Raw genomic sequence first — 15,286 nt, 5'->3', positions numbered from 1 at the left:
TAATTGCTAGTTCATCTTCATAATCCGTAATTGTTGTGTAAGATTGAACATGAGTAGTGATTAGGTTTTATTAATTATGATCCAAGTTTTTGATAATAACCTAAGGAAATAATAGGGTGGATTAAATGATTTATGCTTTATAAATTGTTGTTTAGCTTAACTACTTCCTTTTCTTAAAGCAGTTATTAATTTGATGAGGATTGCTTAATACCAACTCAGTTAATAATTAGAGTCAATAAGAGTGTTGGGCTCGAATTGATGAGTATAGGGAAGTCAGGGGTTTACCTCGCTATTTGGTAAATCTACGTTAAGTATTCAATAAGATATAATTGTATTTCTTTTGTCTATGATCAAATCAATGCATTGGAATGCGAATTACCTTGGACTGAAGTTTGTTTAATTGGAGAGTTTCTTATTTTTAGATCTTAATTTTGGATTTTTGATTTCTTTTTTGGATTGTGAATTAACACACCCCCAACCTTTGTTTCTTTTTCCATTACACAAGTGCACGAGATTTAATAATTCAGTCCCTAGGGTTTGACCTGGATTTACCACTTACTACAGAAAATATTTTATAATTGGTGATTTCAGTTAATTTAATTTCTGGTAGATTCGACAGCCATCATGAATTTTGGCGACGTTACCGGGGAATAAATGTAACACCCCTCACTCGACTACAGTTTAGCTGAGCAAAGTGTGCTACATTCGGTGCCGGAGCACCCTATCTTATCTTACTTTATTCCTTTCATATTTTGATCTCGTTATATTTTAATATTAATTATTTTTCGACGAAGAAACCAGCGGAGTTTCTCCTATTTTATTACCAGTTGACGTATTTTACTATTTACCTGTTTGAAAGTTTCAACAATATTTTCAGAATAAAGTCTTATCCATGCTAATCATAATTATCTCATCAATCATTCTCATAATTTTCTCATATTTCAAATCTCATTCATACATTTCAATTTCATAATCATTTCCATGCATACTCAATTCATATGTAAACATTCTCAAATTACATAAGCAAAATTTTCAAATTTCCTTAATTTACATAATTTACAAAATAATTACAAATTTTCATAATTTACATCATAATGCAATATCTAGCATTTTATACAAAATACAAAATAGGATCTATATGGGCCCTATCTACATGCATTGCTGAGGAGGTGACAACCTTGAATACTTCAGATACTTCCGCAGATAAAAACTCCCAAAATTCCTAGTCAAACGTCCATTGGGTTCTAGCTTCAGTACCTGCGCGAAGGAAACAATTCCATCGCGCTAAGCATTGCTGCTTAGTGGTGCAATAATATAACAAGGAAATAATATACAAATAAAGATAGAAATAAAACATAATTCAAATAATCAAGATTTATTTATATTTCACATGCGGTTTCTAAAATTTAATGTGTTATATCCTAATTTAGTCTTCTTTGAAAGTGTTTATTTGCCAATGTACAGTAATAATGTACAAAGAAAAATGATTTGAAAATAATAAATTTATGCTTATGTTGTTATATAAGCACATTTGCAATATTTATTTATGTTATAATTTTCTTTGCTAATCTTTTAGCATTTTCTCTATACTTGCTAGGTTGTCTCAGATTATTTCATAATAAGTAAATTTTGATATCTGTCCAGTTCATTTCGATTCTTTCTAATAAATAACTATCCTAATTTATTTTAGGTCATCTTACTCATTTATTTTATTTAATTTCTAATATTTTTAATTGCTAATATTCTTAACTTATCTCAATAAATTACACTGCCCAAGTAACCTATGACAGGCTAACTAAACTGGATAACGGGTCGTTGGCACTGGACACCGCGGTGCCTCGGGCCGTCATACCATGGGACGCAGAACGTCAACCATGTATGTAGTCAGTATGGCTAAAAAGCCATGATAACACATAATCGGGCATAAAAGCCATGAATGTTGGCATAAAGCCATGAATACGGGCATAAAGCCATGAATACAGGCATAAAGCCTTTCGCAGTACTGCTAAAACAATACCCTATTGGCATGCCAATCTATCCAATCTGACACACGTGTCTAGGCAATACAAGGGCACATAATATCATTAAATATTAATATATTGTGTTTTATGAATTCATTATTTCATGAGAAATTTCAATTATAATTCATACATTCATTTGATCATTTATATGATCACAATTCACATCAATTATCCTTTTATACCATTGTACTCAAAATACTTCTCCTTTCTATAATAATGAGAACTAATGTCTCATTCATACATTAATATAGTTCATTTATTCATTCATTATGTTATTCTTATTGATCACAATTCTAAACAATGGTTCACATGTACCATTGTATTCAAAACATTTTTCCTTTCTCATTTATACATTCAAGAATCTACTTATGTAATTACAAATTTTATATTTCAAGTTGAGTTACTAATATTTTATGAATTCCATTTGTGATGGGCATATAAGCTCTAACTATCTATTCACATCAATTAGGTGACTTATTTTTCATGTTTCAAGTAATCCATGAATATTTCATGGAGTTCAAATTTATGGTCTTAATTTCCTTTTAACAATTTTGACTAAGATACATAGTCCACATTTGTCATACAATTCTAAGCATTTAAGCTTAGAATTGGTTCTAGGTCTTCATCTTAGTTTGCTAATCATTTTGATTACTATTTACCTTACTAGTCAACCAAAATGTTGACTTTTTTCATACTTAAGGAATATGTTAATTCTAATTACACCAAGAGCCCACATTTTGAGTTTTACATTTGCTAGTATTAATTGCCAATTGCAATTTAAAGTCCCCTAGATGCATTTCTAATTTCAAATTTTGAATTTCAAGTTTTGGTGTCACTATTCACCTCATTGGTCAACAAAAATGTTGACTTTTGGATAAAAAATAGGTATATTGGTTTTGACACTCCCAACATACCACATTTTTCATTTAAAATTTGTTGGAATTAACTCCTAAATCCATTTCCAAACCTAAAACCTAAAGAATAGAATTTTCAGTTTTTTGTGACCCAACTTTACTATTCCATTGGGCCCTGTTGCAGTGAGAATTTGAGGAAATGGTAAACATGAAAGTTGTTTCTTATTTTGTCTAGTTGAATTTCCTTTTTTGAATCACTCCATTTGGAGTTTTTTAGCTCCATATATGGTCCAAAAACCACAGCTGGCCGGATTTCCATTCTGCAGAAATTACCATATCTACAGTAACATGAACAGTGATTGCCACTGCCATTTGGGTTAGGTTCTGGTCATAATTTGGGGTAGGTTTCTCCATGAAAGTTGTTTGTCTATGTCTTAACTTGTTGCTGTAAAACTTTCAGGTCAATTGACCATATCTACAGTGAGTTATGGCCAAATGAACAGTTACTGTTCATTTGGTCATTTCTGTAGGTGCTGTTGCAGGGTATCTGGATTGGGGCCAACTTTTGGTCCTCTTGCTTTGGTCTTTTGGGCATGGTTTCTTCAGCAAAAATGTGCCATTATAAGCCTAGTTTCATGTTCAATTGGCCAAACACCAATTGAACTTACACAGCCAAAGTTATGGCTGTCCAAGTGGACTGAAATTTCAGTCACTCTGCTGCTGTCCTTAGGCAGCCTACACATTCACTTTGCCATGCTATATTTCAGTCCAAATTGTGGTCAACTTACCTAAAATGGTCACTAATTGACCCTTATAATGTTCTTTCACAATTTCATAAGCTAAATCCAAGTTTCACACCTCAAAACCCTAATTTCCATTATAAATTTTCACAACTACTTTAATTAATCACTTTCATTCCTTACATATATATATATATATTTTTTAAACATACTCTCTAGTTCACTCTAAGTCCATCAAGACACTCAATCATGTTCCTTCTTTAGGGCTGCCAAAAATCATGGTGGACATACACATAACTTTTATTCATTTAAGCTACAAATTCATACTTGTTTCAAGTCTCTAACATGGGATTAAAGAGTTTTAAGTATATATGTGAACTAACCTCTTGTAGGGCAGAATTTTCCCAAGTTAATCTTCACTTTCTTTCCCTTTCTAGGCTGCCAAACACTTCCCAAGAGGTAGAGACAAGTTTTTAGTGAAGGGACTTAGGGTTTTGGGGTGAGGAAAGCATGGAAATTGAAGCTTTAGAAAGTTTGTTAATGGAGGAGTGAGGGAGGAGGTGAAAAACGTTTTTGAAGGAGAAGAAGGGCTGTTGTTTGCTTTTTAATTCTTTGGTCTCTTTTGACTCTTTTTATTAGTTAATTTGATGGTTAATTAATTGTGATTGGTGGACAATTTTAAATGACCTCATAATATGTCATAATTGATATTTTATTGTATTTTCTTTTCTTTTCTCTTCTACTAACTTCAAATTAATTTTTCATCAACATTAATTCATATTTTATGTCATAATAATTATTTACTTAACTGGACAAGTCGGCCAAAAATCACCTCTGAAGGCGAAATGACCAAAATGCCCTCCATTTGGCTTAACGGGTCAAAATTGTCTGTACCGATTGAAAAATTTTTCTAGGTATTTTCTTTGCATTCTAATGCCATAGGAATCTCAATGACCCTTCTCTGGAGTCCCAAAAATTATTTTATAATTTTTCCCCCGGGTCTAGGGCTCCTCGTTGCGAGAACCGCAACTTCCCTCTGGTTACCCATCGCTTGGGCACCGGCTCATTTAACTTGGTTGTATTTTATTTCTAAAATTTTTACTAAATTTTTCTTATTAATATTTGAGTTAATTATGGTTCCTGACTTTAGTTTAAATATTTTTCCGGACGTTCTATCTGTCCAAACCGACACCGGTCACCGGAACAGTAGAATGTACGGAGTTGCTACAGTGAGGGTATTACAATGAAATTTATTGCATTTCATGTTTTCTGTGTTAGAATATTCTGTTATTGATTTTGCTTGTGAGTTGTTGCTATTTTCAGGTTTTTGAATAAAAAAAAAATATTACGGTGTTACTGTTCACTAAGAATTTTGGTTGAATTTGGAGGGCGGCCCATACCTATTTTGATCGAAATGACGCTCTGATCAAGACCAATCAATCCATAAGATTCCTTGGCCCCACCCTCTTGAGGCCAAATTCGATTCTTTTCTAGGGTTTTGAAGCATTTTTCTATTTTTACTTTGATTTCTTTTTGTTTATGAAAAGAATTTCTCAATCTGGTGAGTTGATCTTTGATTCAGAAGTAGAAAAAATAGCTAAACGGTTGAGAAAATTGGCTAAGTAAGCTAGGCAGATTCCGAGTACATTCGAAGGAGTCCAATCTCCAAAGGAGTTAAGTTCAGATTCGGATTTGGATTCAAATTTTGAAAACAAAACCATGGCTGCTAGGACTTTAAAAAGAGTTGGCTGCTCCTGATCTAAACCAACAGCCTTTGTGTATTCAATACCCTACTTTAAATGTTGCTTTTGAGTTAAAATATGGACTAATCCATTTGTTGCCTAAATTTCATGGTCTTGCAGGTGAGGATCCACATAAGCATCTAAAGGAATTTCATGCTGTGTGTTCTAGTATTAAACCTTAAGGAGTTTCAGAGGATCAAATCAAACTTCGAGCTTTTCCCTTCTCACTGGAAGGCACAGGTAAGGATTGGTTGTATTACCTTCCTTCTGGATCTGTTAACTCATGGAATGGGATGAAGCAGATATTTCTGGAGAAGTATTTTCCTGCTTCCCGTGCTACCAACATAAGAAAAGAAATTTGTGGCATCCGGCAGTACAATGGAGAGAGTTTGTATGAGTATTGGGAACGATTTAAGAAACTGTGTGCAAGCTGTCCCCATCATCAAATAAGGGATCAGCTATTGATTTAGTATTTCTATGAGGGATTTCTACCAATAGACCGCAATATGATAGATTCTGCCAGTGGAGGGGCTTTGGTTGACAGGACACCAGAAGAAGCAAGGAGGTTGATTGCTAACATGGCAGTAAATTCTCAGCAGTTTGGAATGAGAATGAATCACACACCTATGAAGGTTAATGAGGTAAGTACATCTAACCTTGAGAAACAAATTTCTGATTTAACTTCTTTGGTGAGGCAATTGGCTATAGAAAAAATGCAAACTGTTAAGGTATGTGGGATTTGTTCGGGTTCGAATCATGCTACTGACACGTGTCCTGCGTTACAAGAGAATGAATCAATGCAACATGTTAATGCAGTAGGAAATTATAGACAGCCACAATGCAGGTATGATCTCTTTTCTAATACTTATAATCCAGAATGGCGAGATCATCCCAATATGAGTTATGGGAATCAACCGATGCAAAACCGATACCATCAGCAAAGACCATAAGTGAATCAACCACAATCGCCTCCACCTCCGCCTCCCTCAAATCAAGGTATGTCACTTGATGAAATTTTTAAGGATTTCGCTAACAATACACAATAGTTGCAACAGGAGACCAGAAATAGCATTCAAAACATAGAGAGGCAGATTGGTCAGTTAGCCTCATCTGTGAGTAAGCTGGAAGCTCAAGGTTCTGGAAAGCTCCCATCACAAACGGTCATGAATCCTAGAGAAAATGCTAGTGCGATATTGTTGCGCAGTGGAAAAGAAGTTGATAATCAGACTCCACATGAGCCAATAAAAAAGAAGAAGCAAGGAGCAAAAGAGTCTAAAGTTCCTGAAATTGAGGTAAATACTGAACCTAACTTCAATAAGGTTAATAATTCTGTTCTTCCTCCATTCCTATGTAGGTTGGCTAAAAATAAGAAGAAGAACAAGAGAAAAAAATTTTGGAGACTTTCAGAAAGGTGGAGGTGAATATACCCTTACTTGATGTGATCAAACAAGTTCCCAAGTATGCTAAATTCCTAAAGGAACTATGCACTACAAAGCGCAAGTTGAGGAATAATGAGAAGATCAGTTATAACACCCCTATGTTCGGTAATGCGTTCTACTGTTCCGGTGACCAGTGTTATCCGGACAGCTAGGATGCCTAGAACTACACTTCGATATGAGTGAGGAGACATTAAATAATGAAATACAAGAAAAGAAAATACAAGAAAAATAAAGGAAAAATAATAGTAAAGAAATGCAACCAAGTTAAGCGAGCCGGAAACCCTAGCGATGGGTGACCGCACAGGGAAGTCACGGCGTGGACCGTTGACTAGCCCTGGACCGCGGGGAACCCTGGAAATTAATTTTAAGACTTAAAGAGACATCAATTGAAGTATAAATATCATTAGAAATATCAAAGAAAAATTAAATAATTAGTACAAAGAAAAGTGAGAAATCGAAAAACGGACAAAACCCGATGTTACCGAAAAATCGGGAATGCAACCCGAATAGGGGCATTGTGGTCATTTGACACCCCGAGTTGTCTTTTGACCTAAATGTCCATTGAAAATACATGATATTACACTTGGAAAATATAATGAAAAATTAAATTAGGGGTACCTAATATAAATAGCAAAAATGGGGTTCAAATTGGGTAATTAACACTTTTCACTTATTAAATCATTAAAAATGGGTGAGTGGAGCACTTTGGGGATTAAATTAACATCACATGGGCAGATTACTTCCACTAAACTTCATCGTCAACCTTGAGACTCACCATGCCGAATTGAACTCTCTCAAAACCTCCATTGCCGCAATTGGTTCAAGCTTCATCATCCTCTTCATTTCACCTCCAAACACCTAGGTTGCTTCATTAAAGTTTATCCCCACATCACAAGGAAGAGTTTGATACCAAAATCAAGAATTTTAGTGAAGATTTGAGAAGTCTCATCCACAGGTAAGTTTGAGTTTTTGATTGTTGCTTTGTTAAAGTTTGTAAGGGTGTTATGGGTGTTTGATTTATGAAGAAAATTTTGAGGTTTGATGTTGAATGGGAATGTGTACTTTTGGCAGCCATGGAAACACCTTGAAGATAGTTTACTCTTGCTTGTAAATGGTGGATTAGAAGGTTGATTAATTATTTATGTGTATGGGTAATCATTTGGGTGATGTATATTTAGAATATGTAAATGTGAAATGAAATTTAAAGCTTGGAAATTAATGGAATGTAAATGTACCGTTGTGGTAGTTTGTTAGCTCTTGAAGAATGCTAGAATTCATGCTTGGTTTATGGAATAATGATGTTAAAATGTGTTGGTTGTTATGGCAGTTTGAGTGCATGAATGATGGTGTGAAGTTTGACATGTAAATGAGCATGAATTGGTGATTGAATTGTTGTAAATTGAGTTGGACAAATTCTGCACTTGTTGGTGCACATTGAATGTAATTGTAAGCTGCCAAAATGACCTATAAAATGTTGTAAATTATGTTTAGGTTGTGGTACAACCAGAATTGGTTTAAATGTTAAGTTTGGTGAGTGTTAAAAGTGATGCTTGATGTGTATGCAAGAATTTCAATAAGGCAGTTTGAGTTTTAGGCCTAGAACATTAATTGTGTGGCTCCAATTGGTATGAGACCAATTGGAGGTGAAACTAGGCACAAAATGTGCCAACTTTCATGAAGGAAGCTTGCAAAAATTCTGCTTGCAAGGTAGCTTGAAAAATGACCAAATCCAGATTAAGTGCAAATGAGGCTTGAAAATTGACCATTTGGGCAGCAGTTAGTGTTTAGGCCATAACTCACTCAACAGGTCCAATTGACCTGAAATTTTAACCATGAATAGTTAAGACCCATATATACTAGTTTTATGAAGACACCAAAGCCCAGAAATGACCATAAGCAAGTCAAAAAGCTTGCACAAGTTCGGGTCCAAAAATTGACCGAACCTAAAATGACCTAAAGTGACCTAAAATGACCAATTTTGGTGCAATTTGACCAGCAATAGTAAAATGACCATAACTTGGTCTACATAACTCAGAATGACCTGAAATTTTGCCCCGCGTTCCATAAGACATAGATCTACAAGTTCGTATTTTGACCAAAACCCAAAAACCGAGGGAACTAGGTCGTCCGACTAGGTCAAACTAGTATCCCGGAATCCAGCAAATTGCAAGAAAATGCAGTATACACGGAAATGAACTTGGTAACATGTACCAACCCTAAAAGACTATCGAATGTGACATATTAGTAACGTTAAAACCTAAATTACCTAAAACGCATCGAGGGTCGATATATTAAGTTGATTAAGAAAATAATAGCATTCAGTGAATTATTTATCAAACATTATCGTTAGAGACAGTTTAATTAAGTACTGAAATACTTCAAATTGTGTTTCTCAGTTAGCAAAGACTCAGGGAGAGGGAAGGAAACACTGAGTCAAGACCAAGAGACAGTTATCAGAGGATTGTGCACAACTAGTTTTTAACTGATTTTGTTTGAATATTTCGTATGATTAAATGACATACTTTTCTTATGTATTATGTTTAATAAGCATTGTATTTAATTCAATGATTATTGAAATTGTTATAGTATGTATGAATTTAGCTTTGTGAAATGGTATTTCCACAAGTATTAAGCATTGTTATGGATTGAATAAATTATGTTTTGGAAAATTGTGATAGAACATGTTTTGAATTGTGATGGTAATTTTCATGGAAAAATGCAAATTTATGATTTGAATTGTGATGAGCATAAAAATTATTGGATATTGGAATTGACTTTGAATTGAATTATATTGTGATTTATGCTCACTAAAAGGATTGTGATATTGTTTTATATCTCACTATAGATGCTTGACTAGGTTATTACTCGTCTCTCTCATTTGTTGAGAAGACAATGGAGTTAGTTGTGTTTTGATTACCATGGTACGTGCACATGCTTAGATTTTCCTCTGATTTGAGGTTAGATCTAAGTTTATTTTATCGTTATGGCCCTTGCGGAAGATTCATTATTGTGATGGTACTGTGCACGATGATTCGACCTCCCCGACCATAGGTAGTTAGAATCTGATTCGACCTCCCCGACCATAAGGAGTTAGAATCACATCGAATATGGCCCTTTCGTATTAGTCTTGCATAGTTAGTGAGATAAAGATTGATTTTTGAGATACATAATGATTTTTGAGATACAGAATGGCTTTTGAATGGTAAAGAATTGTGATTTCAATTATGGTTTATGTATAATTGATTTTGTTGGAATTACTTAATTGGTTAGTCATGATTTGATAAATTGAATTTTGTGATCAAAGTCATTTATACAAATGATTTACATTATTGGCAATGAATATTTTGAGTTTTGGAATTTGATGAGTATTCAGATTTCCAAATTATTTACTGTAAATTTTGTCAATGTATATTGTACTATGTTTTAAATTATAGTTGTGCACCACTGAGTTCACCACTCAGTGATAGCTTTGTATGCTGTCGCAGGTAAAAAGAGCATAGAGCAGTGAATAAGTTTCTTTGAAGACATATTCAGATCAGCTCCAGGTATATCATAGGTATACCCATGTACATAGGTTTTGATGTATGCATGTAATAATATGTATGTAAATTATTTGAGTAGTTGTATAAAAACTCTTGTAAAATATTTTGGTATGTAATTAAATGTAAATTATTGTAAAAATAAAGTTGAGATTTCATTTACTTGAATAGTTTTGTATTATAAATTATGAGTCTTGTAATCAATGAAATGTTTCTTTATGATGAGAGTAGTTTGAAAATGAATTGATTGTTTATTGAGAATTGAATTGTGAATTGAAATGAAGTTATTGAAGTTGTATTTGAGAAAACATATTGGGAGCATTTTCTTTTGCAGGATTGAAGAACTGTTTTCTCAAAATACAGCCGGCACTTTGCCGAAATTCTGAAAAAAAAAAAAAATTTATAACACCAGATTTTAACCGATGATTTAAATTTCATGAAAATTGTTTTAAAATCCCTTGTAGTATATCTAATGGGTTATCGGTAGGTGAAGTATGGTAATTCATTAGGTGTACTACAGGATCATGTTGCATCTTACAGGGGAGTAGGGTGTGACATCAGTGTGGGGAAAAATGTGTTGGCATTAATTCAGCAAAAATTACCCCCTAAGTATAAGGATCCAGGTTCGTTTTCTATTCCCTGCAGAATAGGTGATTCTAAATTTGAACGTGCAATGGAAGATTTAGGAGCATCTATTAATGTTATGTCTATTTCAGTTTTTCAAACTTTAAATTTGGGTCCTTTGAAAGAAACCAGTGTCATAATTCAGTTAGCTTATCATTCTAATGCTTACCCATTGGGAGTAGTTGAGGAGGTGTTAGTGTAGGTTGGAGGATTGATTTTTCCTGCAGATTTTTACATTCTGGATATGGAGGATGATAGTGTTCCCACATCAAAGTCAACTTTGATTTTGTTTGGAAGACCTTTCCTAAAAACTGCTAAGATAAAAATTGATGTGGATGAGGCTACCTTAACTATGGAGTTTGATGGAGAGACTGTCAAATTTAATATCTTAGATGTCATGAAGTATCCTGTTGATGATCATTCTTTCTTTTCTATTAATATTGTTGATACATTTGTGCAGGATGTTTTTGAGGATGAGTTAGAAAGAAAATTGCAATTGCATGAATTAGAGGAAATTCGCCTTAAGGCTTATGAGAATTCTAGGATCTATAAAGAAAAGACAAAGGCATTCCATGATAAACTAAGGAAGTAGTTTGTGATTGCGCAAAAAGTTTTATTGTATAATTCCATATTGAAGCTGATGATTGGTAAGTTGTGTTCTCATTGGATTGGACCCTTTGTTGTTACTAATGTGTTTCCTTATGGTGCAGTTGAAATTCAAAGTTTAGGAACTAACAAAGTGTTTAAAGTCAACAGTCATGAACTCAAGCCATTTTATGAAGGGTTTCAGGAGCATTTAGTGGATTAAGGAGCTTTGCCATGTCGAGCTAACGACGATAAACAAAAGCGCTTCTTGGGAGGCAACCCATGGGTGGCTTGTTAGCCATAATCAGATTTGTTTTCTTTTCCTTATTTTATTTTATTGTTCTAGCATTTTTTTTTCTTTTTTCTTTTTTCTTTTTCTTTTCTTTTGCATTTGGGTTTTACATTAGGGACAATGTAAGTTTTAAGTGTGGGGGAGGAGAAATTTGTTGCTGTAATTTTTTTTTAATTCTTAAAAAAATATATATATACATAAAATAATAAAATAAAATAAAATAAAATTTGTTCTCATAAGCTTGATTCATAATTCTATATTAACTCTCAGAGAGAAGTGCTTTGTCCTTGAAATAGTTTTTCTATTTTAGATTGAAAATTTGAGATTTTAGGCAAGGTAATAGTAACTTTAATGATGGATTTTCTCTCTTCTCCATACCATATAGCAATTTTTTCTACATAAATCATTTAGGCTTGATTAAATGGTGAAATGATTAGTTATGTATGCTTTAAACTAATGTCATGCATATTTCAGAACTTTGTTTAATCTATCAGGGTACTTTATAATATATAGATGCATAAATTGGGGGAGATAAAAGGTTGAACTTGAAAATTGCTCTGCTATTTTAGTTAAGCAAACTAACCAGAGGTTTTCATGAACCCCATGTCTATTCTTAGGCCAAAAGCTACTAGGATATGAGCAAAGTACTTTTCTGAAGGTGACGATTGAAATAAAAAAAAGTAATTGTGACAAGAGAGAAGTACCAATTTCAAATAAAATAAAATAAAATAAGGGGCATTTCTATCTCCCCTAAGATTTGCAGAGAGCTATAATTGTTATGCCTTGATAAATTAGCCTTGTGTTTTGGTGTGTATTGACTTAAAATTTTATGAAACTTTAATTGTGTGAGCTTAATTGATTTCAAGCCTTTTGTTTTGTGTTGGAAAATTATTGATATATTGGTATGGTGTTGATGGAATTTGTTATGATGGTTATTACCTTACTTGCCTCTTCTTTCAAATTTTTAATCTTTTGTTAGAAAATGTTGTGATAGGGTGAAGTTAAGGAACTTCTAAGTGGAGTTGATTGAGAGTTTGAGTCATGCTTGAGGACAAGCATGGAATAAGTGTGGGAGAATTTGATAAGTGCATAATTTATTAATTTTAATCCCATCACATTTAGTGTTTTTAGTGTATTTTTATGTTTAATTCAATTGTTTAAAATATATTTATCATCTAGGCATATTTTTAGATAGTTGTGGAATAATTGTGTTAAATGGAGAAATTTTTAGCATTTGACATTTGCTATATTTTTCTAGTGTTTCTAAAGTTGTAGATCTCCAAATTGAGTGCTGTTTAATCTATTGAAAAGCTAAGATAGAGCACTACAAAAGATAAAAAGGGACCAAACCCCAAATCAGTCTCCGAGGTTGACAAAATGAGCTATGGATCTATTGAAAAAGCCCAGACTTGATGTGCCACAACCAGTTCTGGTATTTATTTTGTATCTAGAGTTTTAGATGTCCAAATGAAGCAAGCCCAAGCCCAATTGAACCTTAAGAGCCACCTCTACAACTTCTATGAAGGACTAGATGCGAGATGAGGCCATTTTAATTGTAAAAAACGGCAATGAAGTCGTCACTATTGGCTATACTGTCTGTCTAAACTAGTCCCAGTGTTTGGGCCATAACTTGGGCTGTAGACCTCAGATTTGGGCAAATTAGTACCCGTTGGAAAGCTAAGAAATAGGGCTACAACTTTCTTGAAATAGGCAGAGGCAGATTCAGAAAGAAAGTCACTAAAAATTGGCCTTGATTCTAGAGACATGAATGTAGGCTGAAAATCTGCATTTTGAATTTCAAAACTTTTCCTAGTTTGGTTCCTATCTTTGGGGTTAGGTTTTTTACTATAAATACATCTTTGGGCAGTAGCTAAGAGCATCCCATTTAGACTTTGTTCTCCATAGAAGACATTCGTTCTCCGTTCTCTTTTTAAATTTCTTCTTTATCTTTCTTTATTTTTTCTGTAAGCCATAAACATGAGTGGCTAAGTTTTTAATTCAGTTCAAGGGATTCAAGTTCTTATGTATGATTTGTGAAACCAGGTTTTTAATTTAATTTATGTCTTTTTGAATATCTATTTTTTTCTAATTTAATTGTTTTTAATCTGTTGAATGATTTGCTGAAAAGGCCTATTAGTTAATTGTTTGATTTGATCAATTGCTAGTTCATCTTCATAATCCGTAATTGTTGTGTAAGATTGAACATGAGTAGCGATTAGGTTTTATTGATTATGATCTAAGTTTTTGATAATAACCTAAGGAAATAATAGGGTGGATTAAATGATTTATGCTTTATGAATTGTTGTTCAACTTAACTACTTCCTTTTCTTAAAGTAGTTATTAATTTGATGAGGATTGCTTAATACCAACTCAGTTAATAATTAGAGTCAATAAGAGTGCTGGGCTCGAATTGATAATTATAGGGAAGTCAGGGTTTTACCTCACTGTTTGGTAAATCTACGTTAAGTATTCAATAAGATATAATTGTATTTCTTTTGTCTATGATTAAATCAATGCATTGGAATGCGAATTACCTTGGACTGAAGTTTGTTTAATTGGAGAGTTTCTTAGTTTTAGATCTTGATTTTGGATTTTTAATTTCTTCTTTGGATTGTGAATTAACACCCCCCAACCTTTGTTTATTTTTCCATTACACAAGTGCACGAGATTTAATAATTCAGTCCCTAGGGTTCGACTTGGATTTACCACTTACTGTAGAAAATATTTCATAATTGGTGATTTCAGTTAATTTAATTTTTGGTGGATTCGACAGTCATCACACATGCATCAAGGAGCTTTGTTATCTCCTTCTTCACCACATCCATCATGGGCAGATTTGACCTCCTTTGTGGCTCCTTTATTGGTTTCACACCTTCTTTAAGAAAGATACGATGTGTATATGTGGTTAGACTTATTCCTTTAATATCCAACAATGTCCACCCAATTGTTGTCTTATGCTCCTTCAACACTTTAATAAGTTTCTCTTTTTGCAATGGAGTTAGATTCTTTGCAATGATGACAGTTAGTGTTCCTCCATCACCCAAGAAAACATACTTTAAGTAATTAGGTAAAGACTTTAATTCCAGCTTGGGAACCTATTCAATAGAAGGTGAAAGTTTTGTGTGAGACATATCCAAATCAACATTAGCAACATCACACTTGTCATGTTGTGGGGACAACACATTCAGCTCCTTAACCATCTCTTTAAGTTCATCTCCTAATGATGTCTCCTCCTTTGCAATTATGGCATCTCCATCATTTAAATTGTAGCTAATAGCTACGTTCAACTTGTCATCTCCACTTAGCTTAAAAGTTTCCTGCACCAAAGGTTCAATAACATCCAAACTACAAACATAATGCACATTAGTATGATATCTCAATGCTTTAAAAAAATTAAAATGCATAATCTCACCATCAAATTCCATAGAGAGAGTACCATCATGCACATCT

At 33.5% G+C, this 15,286-nt stretch overlaps 1 non-coding gene and 1 pseudogene across 1 annotated transcript; one reads left to right on the top strand and one right to left on the bottom strand.

Annotated features, from left to right (window-relative positions):
- Window positions 1-5,395: 5,395 nt before the first annotated feature.
- LOC110634893 (uncharacterized) lies at window positions 5,396-14,717 on the top strand (annotated as a pseudogene).
- On the bottom strand, window positions 5,699-5,805 carry LOC131170809 (small nucleolar RNA R71). Its single transcript, XR_009141576.1, has one exon. It is a non-coding gene; the product is annotated as a small nucleolar RNA R71 (small nucleolar RNA).
- Window positions 14,718-15,286: the final 569 nt, after the last annotated feature.

The sequence above is a fragment of the Hevea brasiliensis genome, chromosome 11 (assembly GCF_030052815.1).
Source record: "Hevea brasiliensis isolate MT/VB/25A 57/8 chromosome 11, ASM3005281v1, whole genome shotgun sequence".
Classification (NCBI taxonomy): domain Eukaryota; kingdom Viridiplantae; phylum Streptophyta; class Magnoliopsida; order Malpighiales; family Euphorbiaceae; genus Hevea; species Hevea brasiliensis.
This window is presented reverse-complemented; position numbering and strand designations above follow the sequence as displayed.